The sequence below is a fragment of the Oncorhynchus keta genome, chromosome 10 (genome assembly GCF_023373465.1).
Source record: "Oncorhynchus keta strain PuntledgeMale-10-30-2019 chromosome 10, Oket_V2, whole genome shotgun sequence".
Classification (NCBI taxonomy): Eukaryota; Metazoa; Chordata; class Actinopteri; order Salmoniformes; family Salmonidae; genus Oncorhynchus; species Oncorhynchus keta.
The window spans coordinates 79,558,337-79,576,297 of NC_068430.1; the positions used below are offsets into that span (position 1 = coordinate 79,558,337).

At 42.0% G+C, this 17,961-nt stretch overlaps 1 long non-coding RNA gene and 1 other non-coding gene across 3 annotated transcripts; one reads left to right on the forward strand and one right to left on the reverse strand.

Annotated features, from left to right (window-relative positions):
- The first annotated feature begins 3,088 nt into the window (after positions 1 to 3,088).
- LOC127932715 (U6 spliceosomal RNA) lies at positions 3,089 to 3,195 on the forward strand. The gene has a single exon (XR_008146400.1). It is a non-coding gene; the product is annotated as a U6 spliceosomal RNA (small nuclear RNA).
- A 3,804-nt stretch (positions 3,196 to 6,999) lies between these two features.
- Positions 7,000 to 9,799, reverse strand: LOC127932704 (uncharacterized). Of its 2 annotated transcripts, none has more exons than XR_008146384.1 (3): positions 9,598 to 9,799; positions 8,996 to 9,094; positions 7,000 to 8,824 (listed from the first exon to the last, which is right to left on the reverse strand). It is a non-coding gene; the product is annotated as an uncharacterized LOC127932704 (long non-coding RNA). The 2 variants fall into 2 exon arrangements; XR_008146383.1 differs by having other exon boundaries at positions 8,989 to 9,094; positions 9,598 to 9,797.
- Positions 9,800 to 17,961: the final 8,162 nt, after the last annotated feature.

Sequence of the window (17,961 nt, forward strand, 5' to 3'; positions counted from 1 at the left end):
CAACACCCACCCGTAGCACGCGCTCCAGCAGGTGTATCTCACTGATCATCCCTAAAGCCAACACCTAACTTGGCCGCCTTTCCTTCCCGTTCTCTGCTGCCTGTGACTGGAACGAATTGCAAAAATTGCTGAAGTTGGAGACTTTTATCTCCCTCACCAACTTTAAACATCTGCTATCTGAGCAGCTAACCGATCGCTGCAGCTGTACATAGTCCATCGGTAAATAGCCCACCCATTTTACCTACCTCATCCCCATACTGTTTTTATTTATTTACTTTTCTGCTCTTTTGCACACCAGTATCTCTACCTGCACATGACCATCTAGATCATTTATCACTCCAGTGTTAATCTGCAAAATTGTAATTATTCACCTACCTCCTCATGCCTTTTGCACACAATGTATATAGACTATTTTAATATTTTATTATACTGTGTTATTGACTTGTTAATTGTTTAGTCCATGTGTAACTCTGTGTTGTCTGTTCACACTGCTATGCTTTATCTTGGCCAGGTCGCAGTTGTAAATGAGAACTTGTTCTCAACTAGCCTACCTGGTTAAATAAAGGTGTTCTCAACTAGCCTACCTGGTTAAATAAAGGTGTTCTCAACTAGCCTACCTGGTTAAATAAAGGTGTTCTCAACTAGCCTACCTGGTTAAATAAAGGTGTTCTCAACTAGCCTACCTGGTTAAATAAAGGTGTTCTCAACTAGCCTACCTGGTTAAATAAAGGTGTTCTCAACTAGCCTACCTGGTTAAATAAAGGTGTTCTCAACTAGCCTACCTGGTTAAATAAAGGTGTTCTCAACTAGCCTACCTGGTTAAATAAAGGTGTTCTCAACTAGCCTACCTGGTTAAATAAAGGTGTTCTCAACTGGCCTACCTGGTTAAATAAAGGTGTTCTCAACTAGCCTACCTGGTTAAATAAAGGTGTTCTCAACTGGCCTACCTGGTTAAATAAAGGTGTTCTCAACTGGCCTACCTGGTTAAATAAAGGTGTTCTCAACTAGCCTACCTGGTTAAATAAAGGTGTTCTCAACTAGCCTACCTGGTTAAATAAAGGTGTTCTCAACTAGCCTACCTGGTTTAAAGGTGTTCTCAACTAGCCTACCTGGTTAAATAAAGGTGTTCTCAACTAGCCTACCTGGTTAAATAAAGGTGTTCTCAACTAGCCTACCTGGTTAAATAAAGGTGTTCTCAACTAGCCTACCTGGTTAAATAAAGGTGTTCTCAAAGCCTACCTGGTTAAATAAAGGTGTTCTCAACTGGCCTACCTGGTTAAATAAAGGTGTTCTCAACTAGCCTACCTGGTTAAATAAAGGTGTTCTCAACTAGCCTACCTGGTTAAATAAAGGTGTTCTCAACTAGCCTACCTGGTTAAATAAAGGTGTTCTCAACTAGCCTACCTGGTTAAATAAAGGTGTTCTCAACTAGCCTACCTGGTTAAATAAAGGTGTTCTCAACTAGCCTACCTGGTTAAATAAAGGTGTTCTCAACTAGCCTACCTGGTTAAATAAAGGTGTTCTCAACTAGCCTACCTGGTTAAATAAAGGTGTTCTCAACTAGCCTACCTGGTTAAATAAAGGTGTTCTCAACTAGCCTACCTGGTTAAATAAAGGTGTTCTCAACTAGCCTACCTGGTTAAATAAAGGTGTTCTCAACTAGCCTACCTGGTTAAATAAAGGTGTTCTCAACTAGCCTACCTGGTTAAATAAAGGTGTTCTCAACTAGCCTACCTGGTTAAATAAAGGTGTTCTCAACTAGCCTACCTGGTTAAATAAAGGTGTTCTCAACTAGCCTACCTGGTTAAATAAAGGTGTTCTCAACTAGCCTACCTGGTTAAATAAAGGTGTTCTCAACTAGCCTACCTGGTTAAATAAAGGTGTTCTCAACTAGCCTACCTGGTTAAATAAAGGTGAAATAAAAAATAAAAAGTCAGCCAATCCAATGACATCCCCCTTCTCTCTCTTTCTCTGTCACACTTTCTCTCCCTATTTTTCTCTTTCTCCTCTCCCTTTTCTCTCATCATTCTCCCCCTTTTTCTCACTCACTCCCCTTTTTCTTTCCCTCCCTTTGTCTCTCACTCTCCCTTTCTTTCTCTTTTTGTCTCCCCATTTTGTCTCCCTCCTCTTTTCTCATTCTCCCTCTCCCCCTTCGGTCTCTTTCTCCCCCCACCACCAGTTTTAAAAACTCTTATTGAACCACACTGGCAATGTGTCAACATGAACGTTGAAACAGTCACCTTCCAACCACAGCCAGGCCACATATGAATCTCTAGTTCTCTGTCGCTCTCTTTACCATTTCCCTCTCTGCTGTTTCTCTCGTTCTAGTTCTCTCTCCTCTCTGTTACTACTCTTCTGTGTTGCTCTGTTCTGCTTCTCTCGCTACTAAATGGGGAGTTGGTTATAAGTATCTTTGGCCAGGCCATGTTGCAGAGAGCGGGGGAAGGGTGGGGAACAAAGACCAGGGGAAGAGCAACTTCAAACAGCAGGGGGAGGAGTCCAAAAGCTTATTACACTACATTTTAGTCTAGAATCATTCCTTATAATAATCAATTAAATGTCTCTACATCTATAACTAAAGTCAAAATGTCACAAAACAGCAGTTTTTGCATTTGATCACTGATCACTTTCTTTCTTACCAAATAGCACATTTTCATGTAAGGTACACGATTTTAAAATCCCCATGTTAGGGTATTTTTGACGTAGGCTTCACAACATTTCCTGCTACGTTTATGCATGAGGACCTTTAGTGAATGCAGCCCCAGAGCGTGTCGGGTTTCAGTGAGTGGGTGGGGTTTTGTGCGAGGGCTTTTGTTACGTCATTATGTTCTACCCTATCAACGTCCTAGACGGGACAGTGTACTCGCATATCACCCAGCATACGTTGCAACTCTGAGGCAGAGGTTAGAAGATTACAACACACAAGGTAGCCATTATTATCCCTACCAGTTTCATGTCTATACAATATCCTGTGGGAACCTTCTATGGGTGGTTTTTGAGCCTCTGAAGGTCTGTTTGACCGCAACCAGGATCCAAAACGTCAAGGGGGCTGTGCTCTATATATGAGGGCCTCTCCTACGTCTGTATTGTGCTCGCTTCGGCAGCACATATACTAAAATTGGAACGATACAGAGAAGATTAGCATGGCCCCTGCGCAAGGATGACACGCAAATTCGTGAAGCGTTCCTTATTTTGACCCCTTTTACACCTATATATGAGGGGGGACATCCATCTTCCTCCTAGTATTACCATAAGAAAATGTTTTAAATCCCATTGGAAATTGTGCCATAATGGCAGTGACTTCATGTTAATTTTGTTCCAATACCTCCATCTGGTGGCCACATGCTATTGCATCCATTGGTGTCATCACAAACAGTGATAATTTCCCAAGATGGCGAAGCAGTGAAGACGTGTTTTGTTCGTGTCTCGAATGTGATACGGTATCGCTATTATTTTTAATTTTAGAACACATTCAAGAACCTCCAGAAGCTAACCAGATTTGTGTCAAATCGGAGGGCATGTTGTCGAGTCCTCTGGCAGTCTCTAATGGGGGTGCCACAGGGTTCAATTCTTGGGCCGACTCTTTTCTCTGTATTTATCAATGATGTTGCTCTTGCTGGTGGTGGTAGTAGTAGTAGTGGTAATGATGATGGTAGTAGTAGTAGTAGTAGTAATGATGGTGGTGGTGGTGGTAGTAATGATGATGGAGGTAGTAGTAGTGGTAATGATGGTAGTAGTAGTAGTAGTAATGATGGTGGTGGTGGTGGTAGTAATGATGGTGGTAGTAGTAGTAGTAATGATGATGGAGGTAGTAGTAGTGGTAATGATGGTAGTAGTAGTAGTAGTAGTAGTAATGATGGTGGTAGTAGTAGTAGTAGTAATGATGGTGGTAGTAGTAGTAGGGTAATGATGGTGGTAGTAGTAGTAGGGTAATGATAGCAGTTTAGTGATGATGGTGGTATGAGTAGTAGTAGTAGTAGAAGTAGTGGTAGTCGTAGTAGTGGTAATGATGATGGTGGTATGAGTAGTAGTAGTAGTAGTAGTGGTAGTAGTAGTAGTGGTAGTAGTAGTAGTAGTAATGATGGTGGTGGTAGTAGTAGTAGTAGTAGTAGTAATGGTGGTGGTAGCAGTATTAGTGATGATGGTGGTGATGAGTAGTTTAGTAATGATGGTAGTAGTAGTGTGGTGGTAGTAGTAGTAATGATGGTGGTGGTAGTAGTAGTAGTAGTAATGATGGTGGTGGTAGTAGTAGTAGTAATGATGATGGTAATGATGGTAGTAGTAGTAGTAATAATGATGGTAATGATGATAGTGGTAGTAGTAGTAGTAGTAGTAATGATGATGGTAGTTGTAGTACTGATGTAATGGTGAAGATTAGTTATTTAGTTATAAGTTAGTTTTAGTTTCATTTTCCATTTTTATTTATTATATTTCTACTACTGACTTACCTTGTTATTTTTGTATTTCATGTTGTATTATCATTTGCAACCATTTTATATTACTATTTGTTATCTTTTTATAATTGTATTACAATGTATATTGTATACATTGTTGCTTTGGCAAAAGTGACAATGTTTTTCATACCAATAAAGCAGCTTGAATTAGGAAAAAGATGAATTTGAGAGAAAAAGGAGCGAGAGAGAGAGCGAAATTAGAGAGAGAGCAAGAGCGAAATTAGAGAGAGCGAAATTAGAGAGAGAAATTAGAGCGAGAGAGAGAAATTAGAGAGAGAGAGAGAAATTAGAGAGAGAGAGAAATTAGAGAGAGAGAGAGAAATTAGAGAGAGAGAAATTAGAGAGAGAGAGAGAGAAATTAGAGAGAGAAATTAGAGAGAGAGAGAGAAATTAGAGCAAGAGAGAGAGAGAAATTAGAGAGAGTAATGTTTGTGTATGTAATGTGTATGTGTAATGTTTACTGTTCATTTTTGTTGTTTTTCACTTTATATATTCACTTTGTATATTATCTACCTCAGCTTTGACAGAGAAATGAGAAGAGAGAGAGAAATGAGAGAGAGAGAAATAGAGAGAGAGAGAGAAATGAGAGAGAGAGAAATTAGAGAGAGAAATTAGAGAGAGAGAAATTAGAGAGAGAGAGAGAAATTAGAGAGAGAGAGAAATTAGAGAGAGAGAAATTAGAGAGAGAGAGAGAAATTAGAGAGAGAAAAGTGAGGAGAAAAGAGAAAGAAAGAGGGACAGAAAAAAAGGAACAGAAAATGGGGAGGGAGGGAGAGAGAGAGAAAGAGGTTAGAGGGAAGAGAGAAAAGAGAGGGGAAAAGAGAGAAGTTGTAATGCAATGCAACCTCTGGCCTCATCTCCCTATCATGCACGTGTTAAAGGCACTGTACAGTACTGTACCTTTCTGCGTTGTGTTCTGGTGAGGTGTAGGTGGAAGACAAGTCTCTGGACACAATTATGCTGGTTGTCTTTCTTTTAGTGACTGAAGGGATACAAATACAAGACAAGGGTTGGTGCTGCTGTCTGGACTCCCAAACACAACTATATTAGCCTCTCTTCATCACGCTCTGAGCTAACTCACGTCAACAACTAAAAATGCATTGTACAAGATGTACATGTTCATATTTTCAAAATACTAATTTCATTTTATAAATGTTGTACAGAAATAATTAGCTAATAAATGCTAAATATTTCTTAGTGTACTATTGTACCTGAGGTAAACTAATGAGGCAACAACGCCATTTTGACATGTCCAGACAAGTAACAAAATGAACAACGGCTAACTAATTAGCACATTAAACATTACATATCAAATCGTCACATTTCACAACATACCTGCATGGAATGGATACAAATACAAAGCCAAGCTTGATGCTGCCGTCTGGACTGCCATACACAACTATATCAGCCTGATAAAAGACAAAAGACTGCTGAATTCCTGTCTGAAAACTCACCCTGTCTTCACCTGAGAGACCCGCAAAGGTAACCGTGGCTGGGCAAACCTTGCAAAGTTGCAGTCAAACATTATCCCCATTCACACTAATATATATATTCCTAAAAACAGTAGCGCAACACTAAATCAATGACGGGTGTCTTTATTGGGACATTTGCTTACATGTGCATTGAAAAGAGCGGAGCGTAACATAACACATACCTCTCCTCATCAGGCTCTGAGCAAACCGAGGAGTAAAAGCATGACTCCCGTTGATGACCTCACAGCATTAACACCATGTAGAAAATAAATACAATACAATAGTTCACTCTTGAAAGTAGTGTAACAAATCTCAAAATAACCATAAAACAATTCATTATAATAAATAAGGGATTTTCAGTGAAATAAAGTATATGTTATAAATAAAGTATATGTTATAAATAAAGTATATGTTATACCTGTAATACATACGTAGCCTTTGCTTCTGCACAGGTGTTGTGTCGAAAATCTCCCCTCTGCCAGAATCCCCCCTTCGCGTTCTTCGTTACTGTGACTTGCTTGCTAGCTGACATTTCTGCTCTTCACTCGTGTCAGTTTAGCCTACATTTCACTGATCTTAGTAGCAGAAAGCATTTTTGTCTGCAGTTTTCAGTTTGGCTATTTGTTTCAAGTGTATGTGGCGGTTCTTGCTTGTATGTCGCCCTGGGCGAACCCCTCCTTCAGCGCCCGCCTCGCACCGTGTTGCCCCGGGCAAGATGCCCCTGGGCGGCTGCCCACGTCGCCTGTACCTAAATCCGCTACTGATTGTTGTATTAGTCTATAAATAAATCTATTTGCCATAATTCATCATCTCTCTCTTATTCAACTAGTATGTTTGAAAGTGTAAGGATAATAATTCAGACATAGTCGTCCTGAAATGTTTATTGCTTGCCAACATTTTACTCCCTCCTCTATGTTTAATATAACACACATACATTAATTACATTTACATTTAAGTCATTTAGCAGACGCTCTTATCCAGAGCGACTTACAAATTGGTGCATTCACCTTATGACATCCAGTAGAACAGCCACTTTACAATAGTGCATCTAAACCTTTTAAGGGGGGGGGGGTGAGAAGGATTACTTATCCTATCCTAGGTATTCCTTAAAGAGGTGGGGTTTCAGGTGTCTCCGGAAGGTGGTGATTGACTCCGCTGTCCTGGCGTCGTGATTAATGATTCATGTCGGTTGCCTTTTCTGGCATGAAGTTTGTTCTATAGAAACTATTTGACTCTGATGTGTGTCACCGAAAGTATTTGACTCGAGCCACAAAATTAAGGAAATTCGAAGGCGGGGGTGGATTCTGGCAGGGGGATATTCGGCACAACACTGGTACCTAATTTACTTGATGTTAGTTAGAAGCCAACATTTATCTGCATTTGGAGAAAGTTGTGAACTCTATCTTTTGGACACCCAAAGCTATGAAAATCGTTATTATTATGCATTATTTGAATCTAATTTGCCCATGTGGATCTGACATGCATCAAATGCTACATAACTTTGCATACATGCTTTCCATAAATGCAATGTACTGATGAAATGCCCCCCATAAATAATTTTTAAAAAGGCAAGAAATGCAACATTAGGCCAACCTGACTAGCGGGGAAAGTTCAAAAAATCGTAGCTTGCGATCGTCAACACGATAGGATCTGTATGGAGGAAGAGACGCGTCACACACACCCGTGTAAACTGTATTCGCTTCTCAAGTATTGGTTAACATATGGAATATACACAAATTTGACAGTCGTGTCAAGTTGTCTGGATGTCATTTGGGTGGAGGGCCGTGCACAATACACACGGGAAACTGTTGAGCGTGACAAATCCAGCAGCGTTGCAGTTCTTGACACATTCAAACCGGTGCGCCTGGCACCTACTACCATACCCTGTTCAAAGGCACTTAAATATTTTGTCTTGCCCATTCACCCTCTGCATGACACACATACACAATCCATATCTCAATTTACTCAAGACTTAAAAATCCTTCTTCAACCTGTCTCCTCCCCTTCATCTACACTGAAGTAGAGTATTTTTTTTAAGGGAGTATTTTTTTTACCTTTATTTAACTAGGCAAGTCAGTTCAGAACAAATTCTTATTTTCAATGACGGCCTAGGAACAGTGGGTTAACTGCCTGTTCAGTGGCAGAACGACAGATTTGTACCTTGTCAGCTCGGGGGTTTGAACTTGCAACCTTCAGGTTACTAGTCCAACGCTCTAGTCCAACGCTCTAACCAGGCTACATTGCCGCCCCAACATTCACCTGGTCAGGCTATGGCATGGAAAGAGCAGGTGTTCATAATGTTGAGAAAACAGGACACGCACGCCTCTGAGAATCACGCAGCGCTGCTGGGCTGGCCAAAGGCACAGTAGGGTCACACATGCCGCTTTGAATCGGTCGGTTGTGTGAAGCAGATGGTGTTAACCAGGGGCGGACTGAAACAATAATTCAGGATTCCACATGACAAAATACAAACATTTGAGACTGATCAACAAGTAGCCTATCCGAACACTGAGTTTGCATGCTTAGCAACAATATAAGCTCAAGAAACTCCTGTACTCTCTGATGGGCATGTTTCTAGGCCTGCATGCCTCCTTTGACAAATGCACTATCAATGGCTGAAGGTTTTGCGAATGCAAGACAAACTGAGCAGAACAAGTAGTGAGTTACTTCATAGAATGTCAGCCATTTTCTGTTTGTGACATCTTTGGAGTGGAATACATTGGGAATGACTCTTTGAGGGGTTTGTTTTGGGTGGTACTGAAAAAATAAGTCAAAATCCTTGGACTGAGGACAGGAAAAATAATCAAATGTATTTTCAGTGCTTTCACTGTCCCTTTCTATATTTCCATGTACTGGGCTCCGAACCTCTCTCTCTCTCTCTCTGCACATCTGGTTGCTCTGCAGAATGAGATTAACATAGTAAATAACCTAAACTTAAACTTGTATTACTTGTGCAGTCATCGATTGTCTGCCCCCCCGATTACAGTCCTACTGATAATCTCATAAATAAAGAACATATGAATCTAAAATCATAGTCTACATGTTTAGGTTTATGCTCTTACGTTGTACCTGAAGGTTCCTGCTCTGAGTCTGACTCTGAACTGACCACCATCTCCAGTTCAGCAGGAGCACCTGAAGCTCTAGTGCTGCTGCTGCTTCCTTCTCCACCTTTACAAAGAAAATGCTCTATTGTCATACTCACTATCATTAGTGTATCAGTAGACTGCATTAATACAGCTCTGGAAATAATTAAGAGTGGTGTCTTGAATTTTCCCAGAGCTGTATATTATTGTAGTAATGCTGGTACTAATGGCGCTAATGATCTTTGTCATTGCCTGCGCTGTGCCACACAGGCTACTTACTGTGTTACGTTCATGGTTAGGTTACTGTAGCCTGTTTCGCTGTACAGTGTATGTGCACTTTCCCTAGCTTATGTGGCATGAGTCAATGCTGGCAAGTCCATAGTCCAGGTTTACCATTTTTTTACTAGTTGAAACATATTGCCTTCAATGTCATATTATGATCGCTATGTTGCACTCATTGCTATGATATAACTCATCCACGAAGACGTGCAAACTGTTTAGCCGACCGGCCGTTGTGCCACTATAATTAGCTGGGCTACTTAGCTAACCACGCTGGGTGTGTGTGTTTAGCTAGTGTTTTTGACTGACCTGGTCCCTTACTGGCGAACATGTCACTTATTTTTGCAGCATTTAGCTGCGTCTGTGGCAAGGGCCTTTCTCTTTTAATTCTCTCCCTCTCTGCTCCACCTTTCCTTTTCGTCCATTTCGCCGTGCGACTTTTCTGAAATGTTGTTGGTAGGGAAGCAGGTAGACTGTTGCTATGCGCGTCGCGGACAGGCCTCGCGGACAGGCCTGAGGTCATGTTTGGCGCGCAACCTCGCGCGGGGACACTGCAGCGAGAGAGTGAGAGTGTCCCTGATGACTGGATTCTCCTCAATTTATTCCAGTTTGCTGTATTATGGCAGGTCAAATTGACTATTCACGGTAGGAGCCAAAACGAGCCTCAGGGAACCGGGACATGTCCCGGTGCACCCGACAGCGTTAACCTACCGTTCTTATATGATTTCAGGCGCTGTTTCCTGAGTGAATTAACACTTGACAGTGATGAGGGCCTATTTTGAAATGAGGTACGCCTAACTTGGTGTTTGAGGGTAACATTTGAAGATAAATGGTATGCATAGGCCTGTTCTACAATGACATTTGTCGATACAAACTTTAATTGAGAAATTAGGATGTCGTTTAAAAAAGTATATTTTGCGCTCCCTCACCTAAAAACATACATAGCACTACACCACTGAAATTGAAGGAAAGGTGGCAGGGGCACAGTGCGCTGTTCGGGTCGTGGGATTATATTGGACATAAGTATGAAGGTATCCTACTTTTTGAAGTGATTTGTTTGACAATCAGATTGTGTTCGTGCCACATTAAAAAGGGAATACATTTTTACAGTTAAATTACACTCAAGAGTTCACACATAGGAGGTCCTGTGGAACAAAGTTGCCCCCAATGGAAATCAAATGTCCGTCCAACTGATTAGTTCTGGCCGGCCCTGTATGATTAGACAGAGATCATATCACAGGAGTACAGGACGTGTCCACAGAAGACAGGTGTTCCAATCATTTGATTCAGTTCCATTGTGATCAAATTACAATCATTTGATTCAGTTCCATTGTGATCAAGTTCCGATAATTTGATTCAGTTCCATTGTGATCATGTTCCGATAATTTGATTCAGTTCCATTGTGATCATGTTCCGATAATTTGATTTAGTTCCATTGTGATCCATTTCCAATCATTTGGTTCAGTTCCATTGTGTGTTCCTGTGTACCTCCAGGTTTGAGGAGCAGTTACAGCTGCAGTGTGTGTGATGTCACTCTGAACTCAATAGAACAGTACTACACACATCTCCAGGGCTCCAGACACCAAAACAAGTGAGTGAGTCTGTCTATCTGTCAGTCAGTTGGTCAGTCTATACCTCTATCTTTACCTATAATCCTGACATCTACCCCTCCCCCCCCCCCACACACACACACACACACACAGTTTGGGAAGGGAGAGGCTGGCTGGGTTGCCAGATTGGGAATGGAGAGGCTGGCTGGTTGGGTTGCCCAATTGGGCAGGGAGAGGCTGGCTAGCTGGCTTACTAGCTGAAGGGTTGGTTAACATATTATGTAAGAACAGGGTCACTGCTGGGTTGCCAGATTGTGAGTGGCAGGCTGGCTGGCTAGATTGCCAGGTTGGTGAGGTTCTAACACACACACAAAGTGGTTCAGAGGGCTAAATGGACTGGAACCAGCTGCCTGAGAATGGAATGCAACACTGCATTCTGTCCATCTACATTATAGAGTAACGCCGGTCGGTCGGTCCATGTATTGATTGGTGTTGGTTTCTGAAAGGCTCCGAGTGATTCCATTGAGTTTGATCTACTGGGTGTCTAATCTGCCTCAGCCAATTCCTCTCTCCTTTCTCTTTGTAACCACACTGGTATTGTGCCCTAAATAGCATGGCACCCTATTCCCTATATAGTGCACGACATTTGACCAAAGCCCTATAAGCCCTGGTCAAAAGAAGTGCACTATATAGGGAATAGGGTGCCATTGGGGATGCTTCCCAAGTTGAGAGCAAATTGTAGTTGTTATTGATATTAATCTTATGAATCGTGAAAATGTCATAATAAATGTTATTGATTCAATTAGGAGGCTTGGTTAACGAGCTGCATATTTCTCCATTTCTGACTTTAATCAGATCATTCTTTCTTTTTAAAGAAGAACATTGTTAGTTTCTCTCCCTCTTCTCTCTCTCTCTTCTCTCATGTCTCTTTTGTCTCTCCAAGTCATACTTACATGTATCTCTCTCTGGGGGTGTAATTGAATGATTCTTAGTGTTATAGAATGATTCTTAGTGTTATAGAATGATTCTTACTGTAAAAGAATGGTTCTTAGTGTAATAGAATGATTCTTAGTGTTATAGAATGATTCTTAGTGTAATAGAATGATTCTTAGTGTTATAGAATGATTCTTAGTGTTATAGAATGGTTCTTAGTGTAATAGAATGATTCTTAGTGTTATATAATGGTTCTTAGTGTAATAGAATGGTTCTTAGTGTAATATAATGATTATTAGTGTTATAGAATGATTCTTAGTGTAATAGAATGATTCTTAGTGTTATAGAATGATTCTTACTGTAAAATAATGGTTCTTAGTGTAATATAATGATTATTAGTGTTATATAATGGTTCTTAGTGTTATAGAATGGTTCTTAGTGTAATATAATGATTATTAGTGTTATATAATGGTTCTTAGTGTAATATAATGATTATTAGTGTTATAGAATGATTCTTAGTGTTATATAATGGTTCTTAGTGTTATAGAATGGTTCTTAGTGTTATATAATGATTATTAGTGTTATAGAATGATTCTTAGTGTTATAGAATGGTTCTTAGTGTTATAGAATGATTCTTAGTGTTATAGAATGATTCTTAGTGTTATAGAATGATTCTTAGTGTAATAGAATGATTCTTAGTGTTATAGAATGATTCTTACTGTAAAAGAATGGTTCTTAGTGTAATATAATGATTATTAGTGTTATATAATGGTTCTTAGTGTAATATAATGATTATTAGTGTTATAGAATGGTTCTTAGTGTTATATAATGATTATTAGTGTTATAGAATGGTTCTTAGTGTTATAGAATGATTCTTAGTGTTATAGAATGGTTCTTAGTGTTATAGAATGGTTCTTAGTGTTATAGAATGGTTCTTAGTGTTATAGAATGATTCTTAGTGTTATAGAATGGTTCTTAGTGTAATAGAATGGTTCTTAGTGTTATAGAATGATTCTTTGTGTTATATAATGGTTCTTAGTGTAATAGAATGAATCTTAGTGTTATAGAATGGTTCTTAGTGTAATAGAATGGTTCTTAGTGTTATAGAATGATATAGATATAGGGGAGATATAGAGAGATAGAAAGAGAGAGAGAGACAGCAAGAGAAAGAGAGAGACAGCAAGAGAGAGAGGAAGGGGGAGAGAGAGGGGGGAGAGAGAGGGGGAGATATAGAGAGAGAGACAGCAAGAGAGAGATGAAGGGGGAGAGAGAGGGGGAGATATAGAGAGATAGAAAGAGAGAGAGGGGGAGATAAAGAGAGAGAGACAGCAAGAGAGAGAGGAAGGGGGAGAAAGAGGGGGAGATATAGAGAGAGAGAAAGAGAGAGGGGGAGATAAAGAGAGAGAGAGACAGCAAGAGAGAGGAAGGGGGAGAGAGAGGGGGAGATATAGAGAGATAGAGAGAGGGGGGGGAGATAAAGAGAGAGAGAGACAGCAAGAGAGAGAGGAAGGGGGAGAGAGAGGGGGAGATATAGAGAGATAGAAAGAGAGAGAGAGGGGGAGATAAAGAGAGAGAGAAAGAGAAGGGTGGGGGAGATAAAGAGAGAGAGAGAGGAAGGGGGAGAGAGAGGGGGAGATATAGAGAGAGAGAAGGGTGGGGGAGGGAGGGATGTAATGTTCTGCCCTGTGAACGGTTATTTTACACACAGCCCAGGTCCAGTGGTACGTGAAACCTTTAGCTGTTGACTTCAGTAGACCTGAATGGACATTTGCTGTTGCACACACACACACACACACACACACACACACACACACACACACACACACACACACACACACACACACACACACACACACACACACACACACACACACACACACACACACACACACACACACACACACACACACCAAAGTGTGTCCTGATTCTGCCTACCTTGTTTTACATGTTTCATTACATTTAGGCCCCCTCAGATCAGATCTATGCCCCTCCTGCACATCCCATGTACCCCACCCCCACAAATAACTTCAACATGGAAGTCACACATACGCCCAGGCAGTGAGCAGGCAAAGAGGCCCAACCCCCACTCTTACACTAGCCCAAGCCAATGGCATGTACCAGATGCTCAGCAGGCTCTGCTCACACTTACTAGCCTGAGGCCAAACCACACAACCAACAACATTGGACACTTTATTGGAACACAAAGCCTTCACTATATCATCCGGGAATATCCTAGGCCTGAGGTCATCTGCCTTTGGCCTAAAGAGAAGAAACCTGGACTTCATCAAAGAAATCAGAAATACAGACATTGTCATCCTACAAGAAACATGGTACAGAGGAGATGGACCCACTGGTTGCCCTCTAGGTTACAGAGAGCTGGTCGTCCCATCCACCACACTACCAGGTGGGTGGTACAGAGGAGATGGACCCACTGTTTGCCCTCTAGGTTACAGAGAGCTGGTCGTCCCATCCACCACACTACCAGGTGGGTGGTACAGAGGAGATGGACCCACTGTTTGCCCTCTAGGTTACAGAGAGCTGGTCGTCCCATCCACCACACTACCAGGTGGGTGGTACAGAGGAGATGGACCCACTGGTTGCCCTCTAGGTTACAGAGAGCTGGTCGTCCCATCCACCACACTACCAGGTGGGTGGTACAGAGGAGATGGACCCACTGGTTGCCCTCTAGGTTACAGAGAGCTGGTCGTCCCATCCACCACACTACCAGGTGGGTGGTACAGAGGAGATGGACCCACTGGTTACTCTCTAGGTTACAGAGAGCTGGTCGTCTCATCCACCAAACTACCAGGTGTGAAACAGGGAAGGGACTCAGGGGGTATGCTAATTTAGCATAGAGCAGACCTAACTCACTTCATTAAATTAATCAAAACAGGAACATTTTACATTTGGCTAGAAATTCAAAAGGAAATTATCTTAACAGCGAAAAATGTCTTCCTGTGTGCTACCTATATCCCCCCACTAGAATCCACATACTTTAATGGAGACAGCTTCTCCATCCTGGTGGAGGAAATCAACCATTTCCAGGCCCAGGGACATTTACTAGTCTGTAGCGACCTAGGGTAGCCTAGTGGTTAGAGTGTTGGACTAGTAACCGAAAGGTTGCACGTTCGAATCCCCGAGCTGACAAGGTACAAATCTGTCGTTCTGCCCCTGAACAGGCAGTTAACCCACTGTTCCTAGGCCGTCATTGAAAATAAGAATGTGTTCTTAACTGACTTGCCCAGTTAAATAAAGGTCAAAATAAAAAATATATTAAAAAATGTCAGAACCGGACAAGAACCTGACACCCTCAGCACACAGGGGGACAAACACCTGACACCCTCAGCACACAGGGGGACAAACACCTGACACCCTCAGCACACAGGGGGACAAACACCTGACACCCTCAGCACACAGGGGGACAAACACCTGACACCCTCAGCACACAGGGGGACAAACACCTGACACCCTCAGCACACAGGGGGACAAACACCTGACACCCTCAGCACACAGGGGGACAAGAACCTGACACCCTCAGCACACAGGGGGACAAACACCTGACACCCTCAGCACACAGGGGGACAAACACCTGACACCCTCAGCACACAGGGGGACAAACACCTGACACCCTCAGCACACAGGGGGACAAACACCTGACACCCTCAGCACACAGGGGGACAAACACCTGACACCCTCAGCACACAGGGGGACAAACACCTGACACCCTCAGCACACAGGGGGACAAACACCTGCCTGTAGGTGACAGCATTCCCTCCCCCATATACCCCCTAGGCACAACTATGACAACATAACCAACAGAAACGGGTCACAACTCCTGCAGCTCTGTCGCACGCTGTGTATTGTACATAGTCAATGATAGGCTTTGATGGGACTCCTATGGTAGGTTCACCTATAGCTCATCTCTTGGCAGTAGTACTGTAGACTACTTTATCACTGACCTCAACCCAGAGTCTCTCAGAGCATTCACAGTCAGCCCACTAAACACCCCTATCAGACCACAGCAAAATCACAGTCTACTTGAACAGAGCAATACTCAATCATGAGGCATGGTGTGTGTGTGTGTTTCTGTGTCTTTGTGTGTAAAAAGTAAATCCAAGTAAACACACTTCCTGTTATTAAGCCAATGCTGATCATCTCCATACACAACTTTCCAAGTTCTGCACAGTACCTTCAGTGAAACTTTTTAAATTAAAGAAATGATTTGTCCAAAACAGTTCTGTTTTTCAGAGGGCTGCATTATCTGCTGAGAAAGACTCTTTTCATTAGGTTCTATCCACACGGACCTGGTTAACAGGGTCCTTATTCATCGTACATTTAGAAGGAAATCTCATTAAAGCTTTGGAATCAGCTCTTCCCTGACTGATGCTGAGTCTCGGCGGGTGACGGAGCGAGCTGATTAAATAACTTCCTTGTTACAACCCCAAACACTCTCATTAACAACTTAGTTTACTGACAGTTTATAATACCAAATTAGAGATAAAGAGGGAATGAACGATTTACTGTGGAACTGCCGGAGATCATTGACTAGGAGAGGTGTGTCTACCAGACAGCGAGTGGTTTACTGTGGAACTGCCGGAGATCATTGACTAGGAGAGGTGTGTCTACCAGACAGCGAGTGGTTTACTGTGGAACTGCCGGAGATCATTGACTAGGAGAGGTGTGTCTACCAGACAGTGAGTGGTTTACTGTGGAACTGCTGGATGGAGATCATTGACTAGATTTTTACCTCAACATAGTGTGAAATAAGCTTATAATTAATAGCCTAAGTGTAGTTTCATTTTGCTGGGGTGCAATGAGGAGATTCAGGATCTTTCCCCCATGCGTTTTCATGGCAATTAGATTCTTTGGGTCAAGTTCCATTGAACCCTTCACCTCATCTATATTCCATTCTCTACAGATGAATGGATCCAGATCAGCTATTCTGTGTGTTCCAACAGTTCTGCCCTGACAACCCAACCTCACAACCCAACCTGACAACCCAACCTCACAACCCAACCTGACAACCCAACCCAGCCCTCCGTTCACCATAGGGCCAATCCCATTTAGGGCACAGCTAATCACACCAAATTGCACTAAATCACATTAAATCACATTCAATTACACTAAATCACATTAAATCACAGTAAATCACAGTAAATCACAGTAGCCAGCTAGCTATCTTTATGGGTGTTTTGACATGAGTATGAAATTGTAATTCTGGTTGTTTAATGTTTTAGGGACTCCTGAAACTACCAGCAAACCAGACTGTCGTCTTGTGAAACAGTGGACGTAAAGAATCTAGCTAGATAAAGCATTTACTGCAAATTGAATGTACAGTTTGCCCTGCTGATATTTGCCATGCAATGCAGTGAGATGAAATAACGCAGCTAGCCATGTTCCTGCTTATTGGGTAGTGGAGGATCAAATCCCTGTATGCCTATGGATGTGTAGCTGTCTAGCTGATCTGTGTATGGACCCAAACGTTTGGTATACATATTGGTTCAGAACCTAGATATGAACATAAGCTATCATAGCTGGTTGTATCAACTTCAAAACAGTCTGAATGACATTAATGAAGCCTATGGATTGAGTATAATGTAACTTTGTGCCAAGGATGCAAGGCGTATATACATGTAGCATGAGATCCCCACATTGTGGCCTGCACATTTAATATATCCACTGATCATGTACTCTACCTTGGTAAATAAAGGTGCGGTTCAGGTATGAATGTCTGTGAGATTCTTTTTCAGTCATATCCAATACCAGGAGTATCAAACGGCATTCTTTGAATGGTGCCGTGTCTGCATGTATGTATTACAATTATACACTTCAAGTGTTTACCAATCTTGGTCCTGGGACATCAATGGTTACACATAGTAACCAATAGACTAGAAACACTTTTGAATGCTGGCGGTGCTTTCACTTTAGTGTAGCATGAGACGGAGTCTACAACCCACACAAGTGGCTCAGGTAGTGCAGCTCATCCAGGATGGCACATCAATGCGAGCTGTGCCAAGAATGTTTGCTGTGTCTGTCAGTGTAGTGTCCAGAGCTTGGAGGCGCAACCAGAAAACAGACCAGTACATCAGGAGACGTGGGAAGCCGTAGGAGGGCAACAACCCAGCAGCAGGACCGCTACCTCCGCCTTTGTGCAAGGAGGAGCAGGAGGAGCACTGCCAGAGCCCTGCAA